This window comes from Epinephelus fuscoguttatus, linkage group LG21 (genome assembly GCF_011397635.1).
Source record: "Epinephelus fuscoguttatus linkage group LG21, E.fuscoguttatus.final_Chr_v1".
Lineage (NCBI taxonomy): Eukaryota > Metazoa > Chordata > Actinopteri > Perciformes > Serranidae > Epinephelus > Epinephelus fuscoguttatus.
In genome coordinates, this window is record NC_064772.1 from 14,160,524 (window position 1) to 14,174,050 (window position 13,527).

Below are 13,527 nucleotides of genomic sequence, written 5' to 3' on the forward strand. Positions count from 1 at the left end.
AAGCTGGATGAGTATTTCTTAAATTATGGGGTATTTGGGATTTTGGGTAGCCTGGAAATCCAGACCCAAATCTAGAAAGATTTAGGGTCTGGCTATGATGCAAATGGCCCAACTCGAGGGGCGGCACCAAGCATGCATTTGAAAATATCACTGCACGCAATTGGATACCACTACGACCAATCAGAACAATACACGGGGTGACGTATCCAGAGTGCTACCAGCAGAGCTAACTGGTAGATTAGACTCTTGCCGTATCCGGTCAGCAAAACAGCAAAAACATCCTTCTTGCAAAGGAAAGATTCAAGCGCCGTCTTCTGTTCCTCTTTTAGAGAAAAAGCCAAGTCCAACTCGTTCACTGTAGCGGCCAAAGCCGTTTCAAACAATTGGTGTTCATCCGTAGCCGTCTTGCAATGTTTACTGACTGATTCCGGACTTCGGCGTCGCAGCACTGTCGTCATGTGTTTAGCTCGCCTCTGGCCCGCCTATATCAGATACACTGATGTGATCGGTGCAGCTCGGCTCCAAGGGCATGGGTAATGAGCATCATTACTGATTGCCAGAGTGACTTGCTGAGCAAATTCAAACTGTGCTCTCACGAGAACTCTGGATTTCCAGGGTAGATTTTGGGGGTAATTACCACAGACTGGGAGAGTGGCTCCAGCAGATCCCAGGTACAACATCTGAGGTCTCTGTCCAGAAGAGTGCAGTCTGAGGAACAGCTAAGATACTGTGCAGAACTCTGAAACTCCCAGGCCTCTGGTAGGGGTCCCAAGCTTGAGGATGGTGATGGTGCTGACCTACTGTAGTGTGTGCCTCTTGTTAAAATCATAATCCATATAGACCCCCTCACTACCCCCTGTAGATGGTATAAAATTTGGTAGGGTGAAACACTTAATGACGGATAAACAGTCTTTGACACAACAGCGGCTCACAATCTGCAGCCGTAGTCTTGACGTCTTGGTTAATTTCTCTGTATCAAATCAGGGAGAAAACACACTAATAAGGATAAGGATAATATTATACATACTATAAGTGATCTGATAAGTGATCCCTCTTGATTTTCCTGTCCCTCCTGCTTTTCTCCTCAATTCCCCTGATTCATCCCCCAGCACGTGATGAAAATTAAAAACTGGCCCACCCACTAGATACATTAGAAAAAGCCTATCACAGCTGTTAATGATTATTTTTTTTTAACTAGCCCACTCATTCTGTTAAGTTGTGTCAGAGCGAGAGAAATGAGCAGACCCACACAAGCAGACAGACAGACCGCCACAGAGAGATGATAAAGATTAGCTCTACATGTGCTTAGAAAGAAGCATAATGATATAGTGTATCTGGAATTAATAGAAATATTTAACATATTAAAATATTATATTGTTTTGTTTTGTAATGCCAGCCCTTCCCCCCAGCTTTCACCACAGGTTCATTTAAGACCTGTGGGAAACACTGGATGATGCCACATTAATGTCAGATGTGGTGGATGGTAACAATAGGAGAGACTCCCATGTTTATGACTTCACGTCATCAGACAACTCAACATGGTTGAGTGATTACATACTAGGTCATGTAAGGGTTACAAACACAGTGTGCAGACAACATAACCCAACATCCCAACAAGTCCTCAATGGGAACACAAGTGGTGTTATCTTCTGCAGACCTCAGTGTCCCACGATTCCTTGTGTACATCTGGAATAAGGGAGATCCTCACCAGCTTGTAAAGTTGTGAAGTAGATGAAAGCAAATTCCACTGCAGGATAAAAGTAATGGAAATATGTAATCAACTGCATTGTTAAGTTAGGGGTTAGCAACTTTGATATGTTGTTAATCACTAAGGGTGTACATCTCTGGATCGAGATATTGATTCAGTTATCAAAGATCCAGTGTCATCAATGCAAAGTGAAAACACTAATTCATATTGTCATCTTTAGCATGGGCTTTTATCTTGAAATTCTGTATCACTGTCAAACAGACACTGGCAAATGGCAAGCAGCTGAAAGAAAGATGACAAGGATATCAATATTCAGGAATAAATCAACAGTGTGGAAATATTTATGATTTCAGAGAAAAAAGGAGTCAACAGACCGAGAACATGCTGTATGTAAACAATGCTGTTACAAGATTAAGCACGATGTAACGTTACCGAGCATCTCACTCTGCTAACTTCTCACTACAGCAACATTAGCTGCTCTGTTTTAACAGTGTTTGGCTGAAAAACTGTGCATGTAGACTGGAATTCAACCATGCTCCTCTGTCAGGAGATGCAGTGACTTTAAACCAATGGTGAGTAAGAAAGAGTATAAGTAATACATAAAATTAAATAAGGTATGAATGGAGGAAAGTCCACTAGCCGCTAGGCTAATTTCTGCAATGTACACATGCTTGAGCTCATAATGTGTGACTAGTAAAAAACCTTGACAGTTATTATTGAGCTGAATGTCATACCTTTGTAAAACAATGTTGTTGTTTATCCATGTTTTATGGCGGCTGAGAAAAGTTTGTCTTCAGGGCTTTAAGCCAGATAGACCTGAAGTCACAGAGAGTAAAGACATTATATTTTTCAAATCAATAACCATCTAGTTGGTCTGATAAAAAACAGAACTTGTACTTTAAAATAAGGCAACATGCTACTTGTTCCTGATGCTATTTAGTACATGATTTCCAGTCAAATCTAGTGCTGCAGTCTGTGGACCTCAAACCTACAAAAATGTGACAAAATCTTCTTTTCGTTTTTCATAAAAGCAGCCCACGATATGTGGAGACCTCCCCCGACAGCACTGCCACAAGGACTCTACAACCCACATCTTTCTTTGGGTCAGCCAAATGGCCAACTTGGCCTGGGAAAAGAGACAATTAAAAGGATCTCCTCTTTTATGTACAGAATACATGGACACCCAACCGCAGGGCCTCTCCAGGGTATCACAAAAATCATTCAACAGGCTATTTGAACAGCTGAATAATGTGCAAATAGTGTGGAGTGCTGCAGAGAATTGGTCAAAAAGTGCCTATTCTTCTTGCAGTTATGCAGCAAGCGGATGGTAGGAGAGCCAATTCTATGCTCCTTTAGCAGAAAATGTACAATGTACATGCAAGCATTACTGTATCCCAATTAAGGTAATAGCTTGATTAAAGGATTTATGTGGTTCACAAGAACCCCAACCCTGCAATAAACTCATATCTCATATCAACTCAGGATACTAAAGAAAAACTGAGGCTTGTGGCACAGAGTCAAAACACCAAAAGAGACTAGGGTAAAGCGTACACATGTCAAAGTCATCAGTAAATTGGCTCCATTAAGCATGTTTAAGTTAATCCACTTCACACCTTAATGCTGTCAAGATGGTTAATGTTTATATTGTACATGTCGACATGACAGCTACAGTAAGGGAGCGCAGCTTGACCTTAACCCTATTTACATCTGGTATGCACTCTGTATAAGAATATTCTTACTGTACATGGAAAAAAATCAGTGTAAGCTTGAAATAGACATTGCAATCAGGATGCTATTGGATCAGCTGGCTTGTGGTGTGATCTCAGCTGGGTGTAAATATAATCTCTTCAGACAAGATTTTTAAAAATCCAAACCAGTAAAATACACACCTAACATCAACCTAACACATCAAGTGCTGATGCATCTTCAGCAAGTGGGCTTAACAATTTCTATGCTCACTTCAAGGCCATCAGCAGTCAACTAGCAAAAACAGTTGAAGCACAGGTTAATGGATGGGTGGGTGCACCTTTCACACCTATCTCCCTTTCTGAGCATGATGTCAGGAGGGTTCTCAAGCGTGTGAGCACCAAAAAAGTAGCAGGACCAGATGGTATCAGTGGGAGGGCCCTCAAACTTTGTGCCGACCAACTAGCACCAGTGTTCACAATGATATTCAAGCTGTCACTGGCTCAGTCTGTCATACCCACGTGCTTTTAGAGGTCCAGCATCATTCCTGGGCACAAGAAAACAAAAACCAGCCTGCCTGGTGGCGCTCATCTCTGTAGTGATGAAGTGCTTTGAACAGCTGGTTAAGGATTACATCTGCTCCTCACCAACCAGCACACTGGACCCACAACAGTTTGCCTACCCCTCCCAATTGATCTACAGAAGCACCACAGCACACATCCTCTCGAGAAAAAAGAGATCCATGTGATGCTGCTGTTTATTGACTGCAGTTCAGCGTTTAACACCATAGTTCCCTCCAGGCTGAGCACAAATCTCAAGGAGCTGGGTTTAAATACCTCACTGTGCATGTGGATCCTCAACTTCCTGACAGGCAGACCTCAGGTGGTGAGAGTCAGCAGAAACACCGCTCACACCCTCATCCTTTACACCGGAACACCCCAGGGCTACGTTTTGAGTCCCCTGCTGTACTACACATATAACTATGTAGTTGCTTCAGACTCCAACACCATCATCAAGTTTGCTGACAACACAGCAGTGGTGGGCCTGATCACAGATAACAGAGACTTGGCTGAAAGAAGTGTAGGAGCTGAACTGCTAGTCTCAGAACAAAAACCTGCTCCTGAACGTCAGCAGAACTAAGAAGACAATAGTGGACTAGCAGCAAAGGAACAATGCCCAACTTAATATCAATGGGTCTTTGGTAGAGAGAGTTGATAGCTTTAAGTACCTTGGTTTCCATAATCACAGAGGGCCTGACCTGGGCACTGCATACTGACTCAGCGGTGAGAAAAGCAAGGCAGAGACTGTTTCACCTTAGACGCCTGAGGAAATTCTGGGTATCTCTTCAAATACTGTGAAATTTCTACTCCTGCACCATCTAGAATGCCTTTGTAGGGCCGCAAGGCGGTGGTTCGTACAGGTGAACATACTACAGGCAGTGCTGTATAGTTTTTTCAAAGAATGTTTTCACAAGTCACTGCAAAATTAATGCCAGGAAAATCAGACAAGATCCTAACCCATTATATGACAGCCTTTTCTCCCTGCTGAGATCGGGAAGAAGATACCAGATACACCAGGCCAGCATTGAGAGGCTTGGGAAAAGCTTCTACCCTCAGGCTACAAGGATCCTAAATGAATACCCTGCATAAGACCCTGCACCTCCACAGACATATATTAATTGTTATTACATTGTTTTCAATGCACAAATTGATGAAACCAACGGATTGCATTTCACGGAAATCATATTTTTACGATTCCATGTGACACATAAATTGCTAATACTTGCTACATAGACACTACACCAGAAGTCAACATTCTTGTGGTGTCCATCATACCAACAAATACAAACACCTGCAAAAACAATATTAAACTCATAAAATCTTGTAACAAATTATCAGTGAAGTCACTGATATGCAAATGATATTGCACATTATAATGGATTCCTATCAATGGTTACAATGTAAAAGCTTGTTTATAATGTACAGCATTTCTTCATTCAGATCCAGTAAGGCAGTGATACACAACTAACTGCATGTGAGCCAATCTGGCCCACGATAGGATGACTGGTGGCCCACAGACCATTTTCTACATGAGACATAAGACACAAAACACTTAATTGTCATTGTTGTTACAACACAATTACGTCTGGGGACTGACAAAACAACTACCGACCTCCACCTGGCAGGCAGGTGTTCACTTCCCGTGCGATTGTAATGCCAAACCCTGTTATTTTTTTCTTAATGACTTTTTGTTGCCTAAACCCAATCTTGTGCATTTGTGGGCTAAATGTAACCACAAGGAACCAAGAAAAATACGTTTAGCCGCACAGTTGTACCTAAGCAGCGCATTTACCTTGAAAGAAACAGTATGCAGACTGTACATTTCCTGTGAAAACGGAAGTGTATTTTGAAAACAGACATGTAAAAGGTTGATGTGGAAAGTCCATGACCAAAAGTCGATATGTGACATGTCGGAGTGAGAATGTAATGCAAAAAAAAAAAAAAAAAAAAAAAGCCAGGGGAGGATGCCCCGGACCACCAACACAGTTCCAGGCTGAACCCCAAATATCCACAAATCCTTGAAACGCCTCTGGAGTGCCTCTTGGCAAAGATGAGTGAGGACAGTAAATGTAAAATGGTGAAAACTGGCAATTCATTTATTATACATACTAATAAATATTAATGTTTGTTTATTAACTGGCCCCTGGTCTCCTATCATTCTATAAAAGTGGTCCCCAGGCAAAGCAAGTTGAGCACTGCTGTAAGAAAGCATCAAATTTGAAAATCCACCTGTGGCAGTATTCAACAAATTCCATTCTTTTCACCCTAAAGAGACTGTGATTGCACTTATGAAACAAAGTGACAAGAATTCTATAGGTGAAATGTCACCAAACCCAGCCTCTTCCTGTCATCTCACGCTGCCTGACAAATGGCTACAAAAAGCAGATCTCATTCACAGCAGCATTACTTCCCCAGACCTGTGAGGTGCCATGTTTGTATGTTGCTGACAGGTCCGCTTCCCTAATTTCCACATTGAGATATGATCCCAATGCAGGCAGAATCGAGATAACAAGAAAGCTTATTAATATCAGATTTAAATGCAAAGATAACTCAGTGATCAGATCCAGATAAAGCCAGATACAGACTGCATGTTAATATCAGGTGTAAATACCAAATCTGATTATAATCAAATGATTACACTGGCAGACACATGTTCAGTATATCTAATGAGGAAGACGGGCAGTGACAGAGACAGGCAGCCATGTCAGTCTGGTGGTGATGCTAAAACAATACCAGGAAGTTACCTGAGAGGGACACACACACACACACACACACACACACACATGCACAGGGAGAGACTGCAGAATGTCAGCACACTCCTGATCAAGATGTTTAGTTAGATGTCCAGGGAAAAAGGAATAGCCTAAGTGTTTTAACATCCTGCCATTATAAGTCAAACTGTACTGAACAGCGGTCTGCTACAGTAAATGTCAAGGGCAGAGGCAAAGTCAGAGGGATGAGCCTATATACTGTAAAAGAAGCCATTTGTCACTGTTCTGCATCCCATTACAGAGGCTCCAATTTGTAGCCTCAGCACAGCACCATACAGGAGGAAGAGGAGGAAAAAATATCCTCTATCACCTTTTACAGCCCAGATAATCTCTACAAAGCCGCCATGCAACACTCCTCCAGCCCTCTTTTGCATTTTGGAAGCATCCCGAGGAGGCACAGTGGAAAAAACTGTTAGGTTTTTGATTTGAATCAATGGTTTGTTCAAATGGCTAACATCATAAAGGATTAACTTTGGTCTCTGTTCTTCTTTTCACTCACCTGCAGGAAATCTTCTAACCGGAAGATATCAGATAAAACCAGCTTTTGCTTCCAGATCTTTACGAAAATCCCACAAATGGCAAGATGAATTTCACAACTCACAAAGGGATAATATAGCCCTTTGTGAGTTGTGGAAGAAGCCTTAGATTCAAGCAATGTTACTGGCGCTACAGTGTACCTCTCTATATTTAGTCCATCTTGATCAATGCTCGATGATAGAGCCATTTTCTGGCTGCAGGCATTAGTGCAGCCATTAAACTTTCTCTGATGCAGCACTTTCTGTGTAAGTGGACAATTTTGCTGACTTTCCTATTGCAGGTCGATGATAAATTGGATTCTAAGTAAACAGTGATGAAGCACCTTAAGCAGTCAGTATTGGCATTCATAAACCCCGCTCCATATCCCCGCGATTCCTAATCATCAGTGACAAATATACTTAGGAGCACCTTTGAGGCACCTTTGACAGAGGCATTGTGTGCACCCAAGATGAAACCCTCTCCCCCTGGTTGGTTGATCAGGCAGACAACGTGACCTCTCTGCACCTTCCTGCCTCCTGTTTGCCACTTTCTGGACTATATTTCCACAGTAATCCACTCATCTGACAGTATCTTCAAGCCTTTTTATAATAATCTTTAATAAGGACGACCTTTGATGCCACAGACAGCTTCACTGGGCCGTCTGATTTCTCCTCAGCATGTCGACAGGCTAGTAATCCTCTGCTCTTATCTCGGCTCCCTCTGATATCAAGGCTTAGTTTTCTTCAGGCTGTGGCAGCTGTTAGTAATGAACTTGGCATTTTTACTCCAGCGCATTGACAGTCAGAGTCAGGGCTGATTGTCAAACCATTAAAAAGGAAATGTCTGTTTTGATGATATGATACTACGTCACTCAGAAGTTCACACAAATTGCGTTAACCTTCTTCAAAAAAAATCACAAGGCAGTTTTGCAATACTGTCATTTCACAGAGACACGGCAATTGTATTCACAAGTGTACCCACAGATATTGCAGTGTTCAAACATTCACCATGTCTCTTTTCTAAGAGGAATTTCAGGCCATTTCAGGACAATGCTTCCTGTTGGGTAATAAAACTTCACGTGTTCAAGAGTAATATGTCCCTGAATTTCCCGTCAGGGCAGTTCGTGTCAGCCTGTGCCTGCGCGACGGTGCTGACCAGTTGAAACCACCTAAGCTGAGCTGATAGATGCTTGAGCTGCAGGCATCTAGGACTGCCAAGCATCAGTGCGCAGCTCACTCCGGTCTCATGCTTGCAGCCCTGGGATATGCCAAGGAGGAGAGCTATTGGAGCTCTACCAGTATTCTCAGAGATTATAATGTCATTACAAGCTTGTACCATTGAGAGTAGTACTTGGAAACACACATCCAGAAGGTGCACTTTAAATGAAAATATATGCAGCTAAAGTCAGACACAGTGCCAGTGCTGGAGGGAAGACAGACAGGTAATATATTAATATTCACATCATGGCTGTCACAGCCAGTCATAGTCATGCGAGTCTCAACATAATACCCTTGTGTCCGGCAATAGTCTTATGAATGGGCATTAGTCTTGGCTCATTTAGGACATCATAATCTGGAGGGCATTGAAAATTCTGTGCATTTGACATTATTGAAATTAAGACAGAAATGACAAGTAGCTGGTTAAAAAAAAATCCTCCACAGGGCAGCATGGTGACAACTAAACGCTAAGGTGACAGCCACGCGGGGGGAAAAATAAAAGAAATAAAAGTCCAGGCATTGCAATTCAGTGCCATTTCTGGTAATCAGCACCCACAGCTGTTTGTTCCAGAGAAGACACCAAGTGGCACTAACAACAAGCCAGCACCATATGTGTGAGCCATTAGTGCTCAATGTTTTAATTACTGTACAAATCAGCAGTGTTTCTATGTTGGGATGGGACACGTGGAAATATACACTCCTGGCTCACCTGTAACAGATGGTGGAGTTCCATCTAAATTGAGCTGTTTATGTCTTTCTGGTCAAGGGGAATGGACTTAACAGGTCCTGCACGGTGGTATAACCTTAAGCCACCGAAAATAATTGAACTGAAACAATCCCCAAAATAATCTGTGCCCGGCTCTCTGTCTAGTGGTAGAAACATTGCATGGTGTCTTGTCTTTTGCTCCCTTCCTGCCAATTGAAGCAATGCCAACCTGTAATTCTCTTCTCTCCTCCAGATCCCCACACTGACATCAAGTGAAACAAGTCCATCCCTCCTGCCTCCGGAGGCAAGCTGCCAAATAGTTCCATTAGCATGCCTCTAGAGGAACTAGGCCAGGCAATAACGTTGCTCATTCTCTGCAAGTCAGATGGGGAAGTGCTACTGCAACAAGGCACCACGGAGAGTCACTTTAGCAGTGCGATTCAATTGCAATAGGTGTGAACAAATGATACACGGCTACATACAGATGAGACCATTGTAAAAGTTCCACTTTTAATACAATCTCACTGAACTACCTCTGCCCTTTTGACTCTACCCCAGAGAGGAACTCAGAGAGAGAAATCTTTTCAGCTTTTCAAATTGTCAGGTAACTAGTCAGCTGAGAGATAGTGGAGTTTTGTGTTTCAACATACTGATTTGGCCCAAGAATGATTTGACAGCAGCATTAAAGAAGGCTGGGGCAGGATAAATGTGTGCAGGGGGACTGAAATCTCTTCAACTGCAGCCTGATGTTTGGGAAATAATACAAGTTTGGAAAGAACACCCACACACACTTGATACTTAATAATTGTTATATTTAAAACGAGCACTGAGCATTCCTAGAGACTGAATCACCATGATGCTGCGCTAACAACAACAGTCACTACCAGGTAGACAACTAGCAGTTGATTACAATTCCGGAGATACGTAAAATCAGCAAACTTAGTGATTTCTGTTGTTGTTTCCAGCTGTAACAGTAAGATTTAAAGATATATCCTCCCGAGACCCTGTGTCCTCATATGAAGACATCACATTTTGGGTTTACAGCAACTTACAGCAGCTTAGACCTGTTGTCCTCATTTATGGACACTTTTCTTGTGCCATCTAGTCGTAGTAAGAGCGAAACTATGTAAAAACAAGATGGCTGCCATCTCAGGCAGTCTGAAGCTAATCCAGACACAAAAGTTGGTAAGGTACAAAACCTGATCACATTTTATGGTTGAAACTTGTTTATTTATGAACAATACCATTTGCAGTTTGATATGCCAACGAATTTGTCCAATTTTAGCAACAGTAACAAGCTAAGATACTGTTAATTAGAAAGTTCTCATTTAAAGACACTGGGACTTTGTTGTTGTCTTATTTGAGGACCTTCAGACTTTATTGTCATCTAGTTTGAGGACATTGGGACTTTATTATCGTCTCATTGGAGGACATTGGGACTATATTACTGTTGACAGTGTTTAGTTTTTTATGCATATCAGGTCCTACTAATCTCAAATAGCTAGGAGAAATTGAAAATGCATACCAAATAAAAGTTCGGGTCTCAGGAGGATATAGTTCATAACGGTGGTCCAACCTATCTCACGTTTCTGCTGTGTACAATGCTGTACAATGTACTGCTGTGGACGGGATCACAGGTACAAAAAAATAAACATTTTGATTGTTAGCTAATCTGTGACTTTTCCCCTCAGCCTGTTTTTGAATTGAGACAGTAGCTTATGCTGGACATGTTATATAATGTTAGCAGGCTTTAGACAGATAGCACATTTCTCTGCCTGTGCTACTGCTATACTTTTTTAGCATCATCCTGTAAACAATGACAATATAAAAGAGTCTTAAGGCCCAAATGCACCGAAAGCCGTAACTGATGCGCCTCATTTGACACACGTCGACTGATGCTCCTATGGCGCACTGCAGGAATCAGATTTCAAATTCCAACATCAAAGAACCAGCAGTATTTTAGGAAAAGGCTGTCATTTATTTGGGAAGGCACAAGTTTGTGCTTCCCTTTAACTTTTTATACATTTCTATTTGAGTTGCCTGTAATGTTACATAACGCAGGAAGGCAACTGTTGGGTGCGTGCTGCTGCTTTCATCAGTTGGTTGGCAGTAAAGCCAGAGGGGACCAGCCATCTCATCTCATTTTATTTTTTATTTCCAGGTGGGTGAAAGTCACTTAAAGCATAGCTAATCATAACTCCATACCATGTTAATTAATTCCTGTTGTTGGGTTTATGTAGCAAGTTAAGTTTATGCACAGTAGATCTCAGTAAGCATGATGCCTAACCTCTCCTGTCTCCCCTTTCTGCCTCAATGACTTTGGTCAATGCCACCTCATTTGACGCTCCAAAATGAAATCAAGGTGGGAGGAGGGGTGTCAAATCAGTTTGATGCACCTTATAATGCTTTTGGTGTGTGTTCTGCCATCTAAAACATCAGGTGTACTTCAAAACACATACATTAGACACCTTTAAAGTCACTTAATTCACTCCGTTATGCCGGTTACAAAGCAATCCCAAGCTTATGTTTCCTAATGTTGTCATAGTCACATTATCCTTTATAAGCAGTGGTGGGTAGAGTAAACAAAAACAGTACTCAAATATTGTTACTTTATAATTATACTACTATATTGATGTAACCTTAAGGTGCTTATAAAAAAATACATGAGTAAGATCTCAAACAGCCCAATCAACTGATGGAGCAGCTGACTGATCACATGATTCCTTTCTGTGCAACCAATTAGCAAATCTCATTTGGGGCGCTCTATTTAAACTGCTCTCCATGGAGGCACGTGGAAGGGCAGAGAGGTGTGCTCTCTCCATCTTAGGCTTTTCACATATGGGCAAAAAAGGCTTTCTGCGTACAGTAGGCCTGAGGAAAGGCAGAGGCTCCAGCACTGAGCCATACCAAGAAATATAATACTGCAAATGGAAATTTGGAAGAAAATGGAAGTTTTCTTTGACTGAAGTATGATCAGGGTCCGACGTTAAGGTTTTTTCCTACTTGCCCTGCCGGGCAAGTACTTTTCAAATCTCCTTGCCCCATCTAAATTCTTACTTGCCCTGCCTAAGAGGTTCTTTTTCTGGCTGTGTGGTGCATATTTTCGCTCATGACTTATATCTTACATCAGCAGAGACGCTCAGCCAATGGAGGCAGCAGCACATAAAAAAGCAGCACACTGCAACTGGCCCCTCCGAGGACAGAAACAGGAGAGGAAATACAAGATTACAGGCCTTGAATTAAGTCATTTTTAGGGCAACGCCACTTTGGCCTTTGATAAATTCAAATTTATTGGGACATCACGGCCAAAATGTGGGGCACCAAGGCCAAAACCAATGGTGCAATAACAACATGTGCTAACTACACTGAATGAAGACAAAACAATATATGTGTTGAAAAACAGCACTGAGTTTATTAAAACTGGGTGTGCATGACTGGGGATATATCTCGTTTCTTGTTGTTTTGATTCATGTCCCTTATTTTTTAAGTCTTTGAAATCTCTTTATTCTTTTGTTATCTCCTAGTTATTAAGAAATTATTATTAGAAGAAGATTCTTTATTGTCCTTTCTCAGCACATAACATACATTGAAACGAAATTTGACCTCTGCATTTGACCCATCCTACTGTATACATTGGGAGCAGTGGGCAGCCGCAGTGCAGTGTCCGGGGACCAACTCCAGTTCTTTTGCCAATGCCAGTGGTCAGGGTCACTGACAGGAGTATTAACCTAACATAGCCTACATATCTTTAATTATATAATTATTTATATGTCTCTATTAGGGTTGGGTCGGTATGAGGGAAAAAAAACGGTCCCGTTTTTGTGAAAAATCGCATCAAGTTGGTAATACCGGATTTTTGCCACTTGGGGGCACAATTGACTCGTTTCAAATAAAAAAACGACCATAGGACAACAGAGTGACAGTAACACGTTGTTTCTTTTATTCCTTACAAATAAATTTTGCAGCTTACTAAATCAGTGCAAACAAGGGTTGCCTCCTTCGTCTGGCTCAAAGCCAAAGTGTTGCCATAGTGGCGCATTCTTTGATTTCTTCAAGACTAAATTGCCATTATCAACTCCCCAGGCTACAGTAGAGGCCTTGGCACATGCACACTCGCACCCCCTAGCTCAGTCCCCGCCCCGCCCCCACCCCCACCCCCTCTCTCTCCTGCTTGCTGTGCGCTTGGTAAAGAGGCAGACACAGGTGCTCACAGACTCGGACGTACTATAAGCGGAGTCGAGCGCACTCCCGCGTTGTAGTTTCCTATAAAAATGTCAGTGAAAAATACATGCCGAGCAGTCTTGTGTGACACTGGTGCGCGGAGCAGAGTCTGCGCGGTCATGCTTTGAGCGCACAGGGCTTA

General features: G+C 42.1%; 1 long non-coding RNA gene across 1 annotated transcript in view; it reads right to left on the reverse strand.

Annotated features, from left to right (window-relative positions):
* LOC125881807 (uncharacterized) overlaps positions 1 to 13,527 on the reverse strand; it is a 46,213-nt gene that overhangs the window by 26,370 nt on the left and 6,316 nt on the right. The window lies entirely within an intron of this gene.